We start from the raw sequence: 14,305 nt of genomic DNA on the forward strand, positions 1-14,305 counted from the left end.
TAGCAGTTAAGAAGAACGATTATATCTTAAAAAGTTGTATAAATTGCAACTACTTTCTTTCTTGACTCACAAGCATCACCAAGATGAAGGTCATGGACAAGATGCTTTGTCATCCTCTCTCTTTTTGGGACTTAGATTCTGTACTTTCCCTTTTTCCAGGGGTAGCTGACTCATGCCCTGTTTCTACCCAGTCTTGAATCGAGGTTCCCAGCTTTTATGAGAGTGCCCACTACAGACCTACACCCTTTGCTGTGTGCACTTATTCCATTTCATATCTTCTTTCCACATTCATTATATATATTATCATCTAGATTTGACTATGGATGATATTCTCAAATCAATGTTGTAAGAGAGGTATCTCTTGTGGTGTTATACTTGTGTAATAAGGTGGAATATGTGGTTGTTTGTTGAAATTATCAATGCTATATTATTTACCTAGCAGTGTATTATATTGATTAAGAACTAGGGCTCTATACAAGAATGGCCTGGGAGTAAGAATTCTGCCAAGCTGCTCACTAGCTGTTAGGCACTTTGCTCAAAGTCATTTAGTTTATGAAATAATTGGAACACAGTACAAAGAATATGCATATGCTGGACACTATGCTGCATGCTTCACATATCACATTGCATTTAATAAGAACATAGCAGACCTTGGTACATACATGCTTTATGTATAAACTCTTCACTTCATGAGAATATGGTGAACCTGGAAGTGGATATTATTTCCCAAGGTTGACCTCTTTGTGCATTACTTTCCTTATCTTTATAAGGATAGTAATAGTAAGTATCTCTTAGGATTATTATAAAGATTAAGTGAATTAATCCATTACTATGTGCCTAGCACATAGTAAGCTTTCAGTCAATATTAACTGTTACCTGAAGAGTCAAGGAATGATTCAAAATAAAAGCTCGTGGCCTTTGAGACACAATGATAAGGTATGAAAAAGGCATATTCATACACAAAAAAAAGAAAGAAAAAAATTTCAGCAGAGAGAAAACAGAACCATTTTTTCCCCAGCTGGTTTATTAGATTAAAGTAGAGCAAGCTGACTAGCTGCAAAAATTGTGCTGTGTATCTATGACCGCAAGTACAGAAATAGCATCAGTTTTTAGATTTAAACATCCTTGATAATTTATTGAAAAATCTTATAAAATGAATACTTTAAGCAATTACATGTTCACTGATTAAACCACAGAAACTAAACTTTAATGAAAGAAAATCAGCTTAACTCTTAAGTGTACCAATCTAATGGAATCCAAGTCAGAAAATACTACATTTAAATTCTGTGAAACTGAAAAATAAGCAGATGAAATTGCATGTAAATATCAATTGGATGTCATTTTGATTTTTTAACCAGTTTTACATATGTAAATAACATTAATTTGCATAAAGAGAATATTAGATGAAAATGCAACCTTATCAAGAAAACTTATAGGAAAACAATCTGTAGAAAGAAAAAGGGACAGTGCTCATCAAATCAGACAGAGCTGAATAAATGAGTGCCCTGAGCTCTCAGACATTCCTCTCATTAAATGTCGAATAATTTTCAAATTTTCCTCTACTAAACATTAAAATGATTCTTGACAAATGTGAGTGGCCATGCTGATCAGTTTTCCCATGCTGAGGCATGGTCCAGTGAGAGTTCTGTTTAAACTGGCCTTTTTTTCCCTGTAATAGATTATTGGGTCAAAAATACCAATCATTCTGCCTTCACTCTTCTGAGTATTCAAGAGCTATTCAACTCCTGATATATTGGTAACTTTAATTTCTTTATTCATTGGGTGTCCATTCAAAGAAGGAATTTCAGAGATAAGTTTCAAACTGTATTTTCTAACTAAGGAAAATTTGGTTAATTTTCTTATTTCAAATTATTTTCTTCATGTGTCTGGATTTCTATGCTGCTTTTGTGCTTGGAGTTTTTTCTCAAATATACATAGTCAGTTTGGGGAAGGATGAACCTCCAGAGTTTTAAAAAACTAAATGACTGGTTATGGGTTAGAGACAGTATAAATAAGGAGATGGTTCTATCTATTAATATTAAAAAATAAAGAAATAAAAAAGGGTTCAGAAGAGCCATTAGTGAGGAATTAACCCCTCTATCCCCAACCAGGTAATATTTGGGAATCAATAAAAAACTAGAGATGGTTGGTTTCTATTGTTTTGCCTTTTTCTCTAGCACCAACAGACATCTGGAGTTGGTGGTGGAAGGAAGGTATGTGAGTCTGTGAGTGTGTGTGTGTGTGTGTGTGTGCATGCATGCACATACCCACGCATATGCATGTGTAAAACCAAGGTAGGAGCTAAAGAAAGAGTTCTAAGGGGACCTTTCTTTGTGAAGGTTTAATTCTTGAGATGTTGTTTGTGAGGTGCACTGGACACTCAAGGAGGAAGTCTTAAGTTTGCTGGAATTTAACTTAATCAATTTATTTACTTTTTAAAAGATTTTATTTATTTATTTGGGATAGAGAGAACACAAACCAGTGGATAGAGAGGGAGAGGGAGAAGCAGGCTCCCCACTGAGCAAGGGCTCTATCCCAGGACCCTGGGATCATGACCTGAGCTGAAGGCAGATGCTTAACCAACTGAACCACCCAGGTGCCCCACTTTGCTGTAATTTTAATATTGGTACTACCTCTGTTTTTATTCCCTTCTGAAATTCCACTAATTCTTAGGGAAATTTGCTGGAGTCTATGGAGCCTGGTTAGTTATTCTTGTGGATACAGAAAGGCCAGTGTGGCAAAAGGAAGGGAGATCCATTTTATCTCTTCTTCTCCCAGGAATACTCTGCGTTGCAGATGGAGGTCTAGCACTGAAGGGCATCCCACAGAGAAGCCATCACGGAAGGAGCAGCTCCTGGGGAGGACATGGTAGTTAGAACAGGCTGAGATTGCAGCCACAGGACAGATACCACCATTTTCCTGAAAGAGGAAGTAGCAACCCCAAGGAACTCCTTGGGTTCCTTATAAATACTTCAGTTCTTGACCTGCTGCTAGTTGCTGGGCAACACATCTCCTCCCCCATTTCCTCATACGCTTCTCAAGAAGCATCTTACCTCTATGTGACATCTCTTCCTCTTCTTTTATCTTTCTAGATTGTCCTCAATGTTCATTTAGAGATAACATAAATTTTCATGTTAAAAAAATGTTATTTGCAAACATCACCTTCTCAGTGAGACCTTCCCTGGAAACCTTATTTATAATTGCAACCTCTCCTCTACCCTTCCCTGATAAATTTGTTCCATTGCATTTATCACCATTCTTATGTATTATATATTTTACTTACTGATCTATTTCTCCATATAAAAAGAAAGCTCCATGACAGCAGAGATTTTATCTTTTTTGCTCACTACTGTGTATCTCCAATGTCTAGAAAAATGTCCCGTTCTAGTGGTCATGCAATGAATATCTGAGGAATGTTGATGCAGATGACATATGAAAGTCCCCTGTTCCCTTCTGTTTATGCACAAAGCATTCAGGTGAGTCCCGGTCTTACATGGATAACTCCTTGAAAGTTAGTTTGAGCCATCTAATCCAATGGTGACAGTCATATTCTTCACAGGGTCAGTTTTTGCACGATTGTTTCCTTTAGCAAACTCTGCCTTCTGCGTTACTGTGGCTCCTTTGGTCTTTCAGCAGCCTCTTACCTGCTCAAATACCTGCTCTTACTTGCTGAAGGTAATGTGTTAGTACAATCGTTCGAGTTATCCCGGCTTCCCCTTTGTGGTCTCAGTCAGAGGTGTTGCTCCTGGAGCCGCTGATAGGTCTCCCTTTTTGGTGACCTCCTGGGGCTTTTACGGCTTGCCTTCAGCAATGTTCCCCACACCATCATCTTTGCCACCTCCCTCATCAATGCTCTTCCTCCTTCCCAGAGCTAATGGGTGCTTCTCTGATTCAGATGTTTGGAAGTAAGCAAAAACACCAAGCAAAAAACCGTTCCTAGAAGGGCATGCGCCTGGATTCTATATGCCCCCACTCTCATTCTGAAATCCTTGGGAACTAAGAAAACAGGAAGTCCAAATTGCCAGGGCCATTAACAGCTCCTTGCCTGCCGGTGGATTTGTGTATGGCACGCCAGCACGGACTTCCTTCCCTGGCTTCGCAGGGCTCTCTCTGACTCCTCTGGCCCTCTGCCTTCTATTGCAAATCTTGTGCTTGGAACTGTTTCTGGTTCTATGCTTGATCCCTGGGCTAGATGCTTTGGGCTCTCTGGTCTGGAATTAGGGCCTCTGAGTCCCCTCTGGCCACAGCCTCAAGCTAGCCCTGACTATTATTCTCCAAGATGCTACTACTCTTGGAGCTGGGGAGGTTGAACCCAAAGGGTGTCCGTCCCAGCCTTTCATTCCTTGTTGAGCCTGGCTGGTTTCAACTAGGGTGGAATAGAGATGGACAATGAGAAATCAAACACTGTAATCCATGTGTCCTGGAGCACTGGGTCTGCTGAAACACGGTGGACCCCAAGAAAATTTAGACAACCCCTCTACAGACTTAATGACATTCACCTCCAGCATTGCCCTAGACCAACTCTCAGCAGCTGAGAAGTCTGCCCTGCTCCAATTTGACCTGGGCTATGGGACGATCTTAAAGCACATGCACGTTGTCTAACAAACACTGCCTTTTCCTGTCCAGGGCAACAGTGGACTCCCTCACAGATTAGAGGCCTGGGGGCTTTCTCTGGGACTTTAAATGTCCTTGGAATAAGACACTGCTCACAGCTCAGCTCTCCCCACAGGAGCTCTCAGCCTTGGAGCACGTGGCCCGTATTCGGTATCAAGAGCGGACTTAGGGGCAAGGAGGAATGTTACATCATTCAATCACACAGCAGCTCTCAGTCCAGGTTGGGGGTAAGGGGGGAGTGGGCAAGGGATTACTCATATATCATATGCCCACTTGGGAATCTTGATGTCATCAGGTCTGTGATGGCCATGATCCCTTATCTTTGTATATATGGAAACAAATGCAGTCTCTCGCACACTTATTAAATTTTAAAATAGTTGTGGGGAAACATTTATTGAGCACCTACTATGTATATGTACATCATTGGGATGGGCGATGGAAGTGCTGAAGTTTATAATTAACAAAATCGATTCCCTGCTTTCCAAAGAGTTTCCTGTTTTGTGGGGGAGACAGATAAGCACAGAAATAATACAAAAGGGTAAAAAAGGGGCATGACAAGTGATGAGTGTGGAGGCTGAGAATGGAAGTAGCCAGCAAAAGTTTCTAATTTTGAGCATTAGTGTTACAGTGCATGTGGCTTTTATTTCTTTTGCAAAAGGAAGAATAAAAATTCTGTGATCTTTTTTTATAAGACTATTAAGCTAAACTACTTCCAACAACTTAGAGAAATTTGGTTATTCATGAGAATAACACCTTTTCTAAAAGAAATAAAGTTAATTTTCTACTCTTCTGCAAAGGAGGTCATTAATTATACATTTTAGATTTCATCAATTTCAGTTAGATGAGACTAACATTTTAACTAGATGTCAAGGAAGACATAAGATATTAAGTTTAAATACACTGGATGACAATAAATGGTTATTAAAGAACATAATTCTGTTACTCTCATAATTTTCTCACTTGGGTATCTAATTGAAGGCCTGAGTTTCACATTTAGGCAGATAAGTCAATGTATAGCAATCCTGTGAGCTTTAAACAAAAGCTTCTAAACCATTGAGTCATTTCCAAATTAAGGACAGATGGATGGCATTTTTTTTTAAGCACTTAAAAAAACAAAATCAACGAAACACTGGCATCCACAGTAGTAACCATCTATCTGCAAAAGAATCAACATACCTCTTATCCTGCTCCCACTAGGAATTTACTATTTTTGAGATAGGAACTTTATCTTGAAAAATTTTAATGCATGTGATTCTGTGTTTTGGTGACTCTCACTGCCAACAAATGTAGAAAAAGAAGGAAGGAAAAGCTAAGAGCACTAGCTGTTTGGCATGCTTGGTGATTTTCCCAGGTTGTTCTTCTGTGTTCATCTTCTACTGTTTTTTAAAAATTGCCCTGTTTGGACAGCCCCCTATCAGGAGAAACAGGAGAAGTAACACCACGATGCTGCCTGGGGGACCCAAAGCCATCTTTCTGTTTTTCACATTGTCTTCTGCTTGGTTGGCCCAGATTCACAAATGGAGAGTGGTTTCTTTTTAAAATTCTTTTTTCTTAAGGAATCCAATGAGACATATTAATGAATTTTGTTTTTATTAAACCAGCCGGGGGGGGTGGGGCGGCACTCACGTTCCAATGAAGATTTGAATTAATTTCCAGAGTATAGTTTGGGGATTAAAAAGTTCCTTTAAACCCTTTGAATTCACACATCTGTAGTGACATTTGAATAGTTCAGACAACTGTGTGATGAAAGATTGATCCATGTGGGTTGCATCTGTTTGACCCTGCTTTCTTGTCCCATGATGTATTCTGTAAGTACAGGAAAGCATGAAGACTCACAGAAGTGAGAAGTGGGGTGAGCCACGCCACCTAGAACTTAGGATGGTAAATCATGCTCATCTTTGATTTTGGTCCTGCATGGATACTCAGGCTGGCCATCCATATTTTCCCTATATTTTTGCATGTCACTGTTTTTGTATTTGTTCAGTCTCCATTAGGTTTGGTCTGTCCCTGTTAGATTTTGAGTTCCTCAAGAGGTATGGTTCTTATCTTCTGCTTCCTGTTTCCTCATGCAGAATCTATCCCAGTACTTTACACATCATGTCTATTTAATAGGTAATTATTAACAGACTGATCTTTTCCTTCCCAGTAACAGATTGAAATTGGGTTCTTTTTCCTTTTTTTTTCTTTTTTTCTTGTTTGCTTCATGTTGCTCTATGCAAAATCAGTGACCTTAATCTGCAGTGTGATACATAAAGAAAAGAGATCACTAGAGTTGACACGAATTTGAAACAGCAAAGAAATGGGTCATCCAAACTGAAGTCAACAATGTGGAGACCTTATGCATAAAAGAAGCCTCTGCTTTGTAAGTGACCACTTACTATTAGTAAATGTCACTTATTTTTTCTTTCCAACTATTATGGACTTGATTTTCTTCAGAGTGGCTTTGAAAGACCTCTAAGAGCAAACTCATTATTTAACAATGCATATTTATTCACAGTTTTGCCCTTTTTTCCAATGTGATGTACAGGCATTTAACTGGAAGATTCCTGTTAAATGTGATTGGAGCCGAGGAGATAAATTCCCAGTACAATGAAGGGGTTAAAAAAAAAAAAAGACTTTAATATTCTTTAAGAGGAAGAAACAATTCCAATTTTGGAGGTTTGGGAGAGTTTCCTTTCTTTTCCTTTTTCATTCTGTCATCATTTTTGTTTTATTAGAAAACAAGTACCATCTGTTTTTTATGAAAATGTTTCTTTATTGTATTTATATGCAAGCCAATAATTCCAAGCAACATGATTAATATAAAGCAATGAATGACTTCAAGAAAATACTTGTAAAGGCCACTACCCTTGAAGTTTCCAGTGTTTCTCACATCCTCAAGTTTCTTGGGCAAAATCATTCTTGATTTCCCAATTGTTACAAATTTTTATTGCAATTATTATTGAAAAAGGAAGGTCATTAGGAGAAAATTTAATCACTGCACAAAAGAGAAAATTTGTAGCAGCTACCTGAGCTATGGCTTATCTTTCTGAGGGCAATTGGGTAAAGCTAGAGCCAAAGAAACTAGTGTTTAAAAACTCTTTTTTAGTCATGTCCTCACAGGAAAAGCCTGTCTAGACAGCATGGCCTATTAGGTCAGGAAAAAGTCAGACTTTTCGGTTTGATAGAGATTTTCCCACATAATTATATTGTAATATGGAATCTAGAAATACTTATTCCAGTACATAAAATAGTTAAGATAATCCCACTGACTCTCACTGGCTAAATGTTTTAGTTCAACTCTTTGTTAGATGGTCCCTGTTGATTACTTCATTTGAAGAAGCTTTTCCTAGTGCATATAGTTGCTTATATAAGCAGAGCCATAAAGTTTTCAAAAAAAAATTCAGTTAAGGCAACTGTGGAATGAACATGAATTTTTTCCTCATCTTCTTTGTTCTAAAGTAAATAATAAAAATAGATTTCAGAAGGAAAAATATCTAGTTATTCAGAACATTTTGCTTTTTGGACCACCTCGAACACTTTGGAAATTTGAAATTTAGTTATAATGCATTTTTACATACAGTGGATAAATTGATCAGTGATAATCCACTATGAAAACATCATTTAATGTATAGTGCTTGTGCACCCTATAGATACCAAGGACTATGCTAACCTCTAGAGACAGTGTTTTTTTTCCTTATAGAGGTTATAGGCTAGAGGTTCTGAAAGTAGAGAAATAAAATGGCACTTGAGATGTGTGTGAGCATTCTGGGAATTAAACTTCTGTTAATAGTTGTTCTTCCAATATTAACAGATGCCTTGAACAGGATATACGGTGCACTTCTAGGTACAAGTAAGATTATCTTAGTCTTAGTGAAGACAAATAGAAAAGAAACTTTAGATATCTTTGAACTTGGACTAAAGAAGGGCAGAACAGGTATTTCACTATCTAGTTGAGGAAGTAGAAAGGAGACCTGAGAGAAGTGGATCATCATGTGTATAAGGTGGGGAAAGAAAATGGAATTAGAAAAAAAGGAGAATGGAATATATATTCAGCCTCATGTGTCCATATTTTATACCTGGCAATCTTGAAGAAAGCTTTTCTACCTTCAGTTGGTGTTCCAGTATGAAAAGCCAATAACAAAGGCAATAAATCCCCAACCCCATTTGATTCTGAAATCGTAGTCTCTTTTAGTTTATTAATGTGGCCTTGGAAACCCAATAAAATACGTACAGTTATTGGTGGTGAATGCTGTAGCTGAGACCAATATGTAATTTAGCTATTTATATAATATTAATATAATATTATATATATTGCTAATATATATGTAATTTAGCAATATATATATATTTTTATTGTGGATTAATAGTTGTGTATGAATTCTTAATTTGTGTGTTCAAGCATATGTATACTTAAATCTCCTCTAGACATAATGATGGCTAGTATTAATAAGGATTAAAAAACACCACATTAGCAAATTCACACATTTTCTCCATAACACATGGTTAATTACACAACTGAGGGATCAAAGTCCTGTGCTATGAAAGTATGTTTGCTTTTCACACCAGGGAGCAACTTTAGCAGCACTTGAGGAATTCAAACAGAACCTGCGTTTACTAGCCAGAGGTATGTAAAGGCAAAATCAGACAAATGCCTAGGGTATAGAAAGATAAACATAGGCAGCATCTCTCTGCATTTGCTTCTAGTTCTTTTTCCTCAGTGTCATTTACATGAATTCCCACCTTTCCCCTATAAATTGTTCAGAGTTTCTAGTTGTATGCCACAGAATCCACTCTGGCTAGTTTAAAGAGGAAGATTTATTAAAGTATTTCCGGTAGCTCAAAGAATGTTTGCAAGGGCCAGCGGATGAGGTTTGAATGCAACACATTCTCCAACAATGCAGCTTGGAGGTCTGCTTGGTTGCTGCAGGATTATTACTACCAAGACGCCACTGCCGCCTCCCTTCAGTGATTGTCCTAGGTGCCGTATGCCAGCACCTCCTGAAGGGTCAGATGCTTCCCCTCCCATGTTTGCCTGAAGGTTCATCTCCCCACATAAAGCCACTGGTTCACGTTGCTACCATCCACATTTTACTTCCAGAGTCTTATAATAGGTATATTTGCTTGACACAATCTAGGTCTGCTGCTTGCACTGTGGCTACAAGTGAGACTAGCAGAAGTAACGGGTTTTTGTTTTTGTTTTTGTTTTTGTTTTTTTAATTTTACTTCGGCAAGACTGGATTCCTGATCTGAGAATCTATCAAAATATTGAGAATGTTTGAAAGATATCAGACGCTACAAATGACAAAGTTCCAAAGGCTATGACTAAAGAAACTCAGTGAGGACACATTTATTTCAGGACGAGCTAGAAATTAAAATTAGGTGACACATTAACAGGATGTGCTGACTGAAAGTTGGAGGCTAAAATCTTTTTTGAATCTTGATGTGTAGGATTGGGACAAATTATAATTTCTAAATTGCAAACATCCGAAATACCTAGGGATAAACTTAACATGAAATATGCATGACCTATGAAGAAAATGATAAAATGTGCTGAGGAGCATAAAAGATGACAAAAAATTAAAGACACCTTCTCTTGGCTAGAAACACTCTCACTAATATGATGATATCAATGATCTCAAAGTCAATCAATACATAAAGGTAATCCTAATCAAAACTCCAAATGGGTTTTTTGGAGGGAACTTGACTCAATGATTCTAAAGATTATATCAGATCATAAATATAGCCAACAATATTCTGAAAAATATAATAGTCAATGAATGTAATAGCCAACAAAATCCTGAAAAACAAAAGTGATGGGGGTAATTGTCTCTGGGGTCAAGGCATTAACAAGGAAAGCGGTGTGGTCCTGCCAACACAGCAATACCTAGAAAGAGGAGGTAAGCAGTGAGTCTAGAAGAAGACTCAAGTTAGTAGGGGAATAAAATATAAAGGTGGCCGTACCAAAAAGATAGATTATTTAATAAATCATGTTAAGGTGACTAGTCATTCAGGAAAAAAAAGCTCACTACTGACTTCAATCACGGTGTTAATAGAGAATCCAAATAGATCAAAGATTTAGTTCAAAAACTGAACCATAAAATTAGAAAAACAGAACAAACAAAATAAAAACAAGGGTTGCTAGTATTATTATACCCTTGTGGTGAGAAAAGTCTTTAACCATCACATAGACACACATACACATACACACTCCCCCTCATATGCACTAAAGGAAGCTATTGAAGTATTTAAGTATGTAAAAAAAATTCAGTATAGCAAAGCACCATGAAAAACAGAAAGACAATGAAACAAATTGAGAAAAATATTTGAAACAAAGTTTTGAGAATGTGTGTGAAAATAAAATCAGGTGACAGTGCAGTCCTGTGTTTAAGGAGTTCTCAATCTTTTCACATATATATATCTGTATAAATATATATATAGATATATATGATATCTATATATCAATATATAGATATATGTATATATACATATATATTACATTTGTCTTTTCCATAATTTACTCTCTTTATAGAATTGCCATTGGCTGTATGTTTTATAGTACCTAATAAAGCAGCTATGCTGAAAAATTTTTAAAGATTTGGTTAATTCATCTGACAACTTTTTTAAGTTCAAGGAACACATTTCTTTAAAAAAAAAGAGTTGTGGTTCATTGTATTAAATCAAATTTTATATATTGAATATGTTTCCCTTAACAAAAAATCTTCGGATGAGTTGTGTTTCTGTAAAAAGTAATGAAAAGTCTTCTGGGGTTATGTAGACTCTTCTAGCTTCTTTTGCTTTCCTGGATCCAAGGAAGAGAAAGCAGGATTTTTAAAAGGGGGATTGCATTCCCTTCAGATTGTTATTCTAAATCTGACTTGATGGCAGAATCCAAAGTACATCATCTCCCAAATAAAGCTAGCTGCTTGCCAGACTGGTCTGTTACAATTGAACTGTAAATGGCTCACATCAGCACATTCTGTCAACTTTATATAAACCCTACTTTATGTAATATGATTATAGATCCCCTGAACACAGTTCTGTACCTGCAACTTGCAGACTGATTCTCTTGATATTCTCTATCAGATATAATCACCATGAAAAGCAGCTTGGGCTGATGTTGAGGACACAGGCAGAGATAACAAGTGGCTAGTGCCTGGTAGTTTCATTTTTCTAGAAGCCTGTTACCTCATATGCAAAAGACAGGTAATTGAGTTCTTTCTCCTTTTCCCCTCAAGCCTTTACTCTTTGCTCTCAGTTTTTATCACATGTAGAGATGTCTGACTTTCTTTGACCAAAGGCCCTGAACACTCCACAAGAGCACAGAATTCATGTGGTCAGCATGCCCTTCTGTGCAATGTGATTTATCCAGGAAAGCTTCACTCTCCGTTTCTCTTTGACAATATGATTCCCATTGGACCATAATCAGGCTGACCTGGCAGCATGAAGAGTTCTTAGGAGATTCGGGTCAGATCGACAAGCATTTATTGAGCCTCTGCTGTGTTTAAGCACTGAATGAGGCACTGGGGATACCAAGACATATAATGCAAGACCATTCTTTTGTGGAGGTGACAGCCTAGTGGGAAAACAGACAAAACCAGAGTTTCAATGCAATGTGATTAATGCCAAGGTAAGACTCCTGGATGCTGAATGCAGGCAAGGTACTTAGTCTAACCTGGGATCCAGAAAAGGTTTCCCAGGGAGATGATGCCTGAGCTGAGTCTGGAAGATTGAGAAAGAATTGTATAGGTGAGAAAAGAAATCTGTGCAAAAAGTAAAGCCTACAAAATATCACAAGGATGTGAAATGACTTGGGGATATGGGCATGGAAACTCCCAGAATTCAGCTATTGAAGGAAAATGTATCAGGTGTGGAATGGTGGGAGATGAGGCTGAGGAAGGAAACAGGTATCAGGTAAGGAAGGACCTGGATACTGTGCTATAAACTTAGGCCTTATTTTACAGGCAATGCCAAGTCCTTCATTCCCTACTCTCTCTCATACCTATTTTCAATCCTTCGGCAAACCATCTTGACCCACCACCATAACCAACTAGTCCAAGCTACCATGGATCATAGCAGTAGCTCTCCAATGATAGTGGGAATCAGTCTCCTTTCATTTCTGCCCTTCTGAGGTCTAACCTCTTCACAGAAGTGAGAACAGTCTCTCTAAAATATAAATCAGATAATGACATTCCCCAGTGAACACTCAAGCCTCGAAAGACTTCTGCACGTTTATAATAAAATCCACATTCTTTTTTTTTTTTCAAGATTTTATTTATTTATTTGACAGAGAGAGAGAGACAGCAAGAGAGGGAACACAAGCAGGGGGAGTGGGAGAGGGAGAAAGCAGGCTTCCCAGTGAGCAGGGAGCCCGATGTGGGGCTCGATCCCAGGACCCTGGGACCATGACCTGAGCCGAAGGCAGATGCCCAATGACGGAGCCACCCAGGCTCCCCTAAAATCCACATTCTTACCAAGGTGTAAAAGACAAGTGCTTATTTGAATTGGCCCCTGCCTTGCTCCTCACTTCACCTTCAACCTCCTTACACATTGCATTCCAACCATGCAGGCCTCCTTAGTGTGCCTTGGACATGCTGGCGTAGCTCTGGCTTAGGGCCTTGCACTTGCTAATCCCTCTGCCTGAAGTGCTCTTCCTTCCGTCCTTCTCATGGCTGACCTCTTGGCTTGTTCCCCTCTGCTGAGAAAGGGCCCTCCTTCATTGACTACCCTCTATAAAGCTTATCCTCCACCTCCATTACTCTCTGCGTCTTTTTTTCTGCTATAGATATAGCAGGAAAAAAAATCTATATATCTGTCATTGTATAGTTGATTTCTATAGCCTGTCTTACAGGGATATAAGCTTCAAGAAGGCAAAGATGTGTGTGTTTTGTTTACTGTTATATTGCCAGTGTTGGAGCACTGGGCATTTGTTGAATAAATTGATGAATGAATTCAGAACCATTCAGAACTTGGGAGTGAAAGGATCAGATGTGTGTTTTAGGCAGGTCACCCTGGCTGCAGTGTGGAAGATGTATGTAGGGGGGTAGATTTTGGTTGGGGAAGGTGGGTAGATAAGAGTTAGACCCATTTGGAAGTTCTTAAGTTATTCCAGGTCAGTGGAATGAAGGACTGAACTAAGGCAGTGGTATTTTGCACGAAGAAAGAGGAGATAGATTTCAGAAGTGTTTTGGAGATAAAATTGGCCAAACATGATCAAATTACATCTGGGCCTCCCTTCAGACTCTTGACTACATGAGGGATGATAAAGGATGCTGGAGCTGGATGTGGTCCAGAATCAGAGGGAGCAGGATGATGTTGCCTGAGTGCCTACTGGGACTTGTGCTTTTCCATTTCAGTATTTCCCTGGGTTAAAATTTTCAAGGCATTCATGTGTCCCTTGTGAAGCACAGAAGCATTGTCTTGCTGCAGATCTGAATGACTACAATGAGTTGGATGTACTTTTGGCACCAGATAGATGTTCAATAATAGTTTTAATGATAGTTTCTACAGCAATTGCGTTTACCCTGGAGGCTGTCCATCTCTCTAATGACTAGGGCCAAGTCGGCTTAGTTTATAAAATCTGGCAAAATTACAGTGTGAACTGGTAATGCCGTGGGCTGTTATACAAATTATACCAGGTCTGTCTTTGAGAAACTTCTCCCAGCCCAGTGCCTCCAGGTACTTCAAGAATACTGACTTCAAAGGAAGTACC

The sequence above is a fragment of the Eumetopias jubatus genome, unplaced genomic scaffold (assembly GCF_037043125.1).
Source record: "Eumetopias jubatus isolate StellerSeaLion01/CBP00866 unplaced genomic scaffold, mEumJub1_p1.0 scaffold_3, whole genome shotgun sequence".
NCBI classification, from domain to species: domain Eukaryota; kingdom Metazoa; phylum Chordata; class Mammalia; order Carnivora; family Otariidae; genus Eumetopias; species Eumetopias jubatus.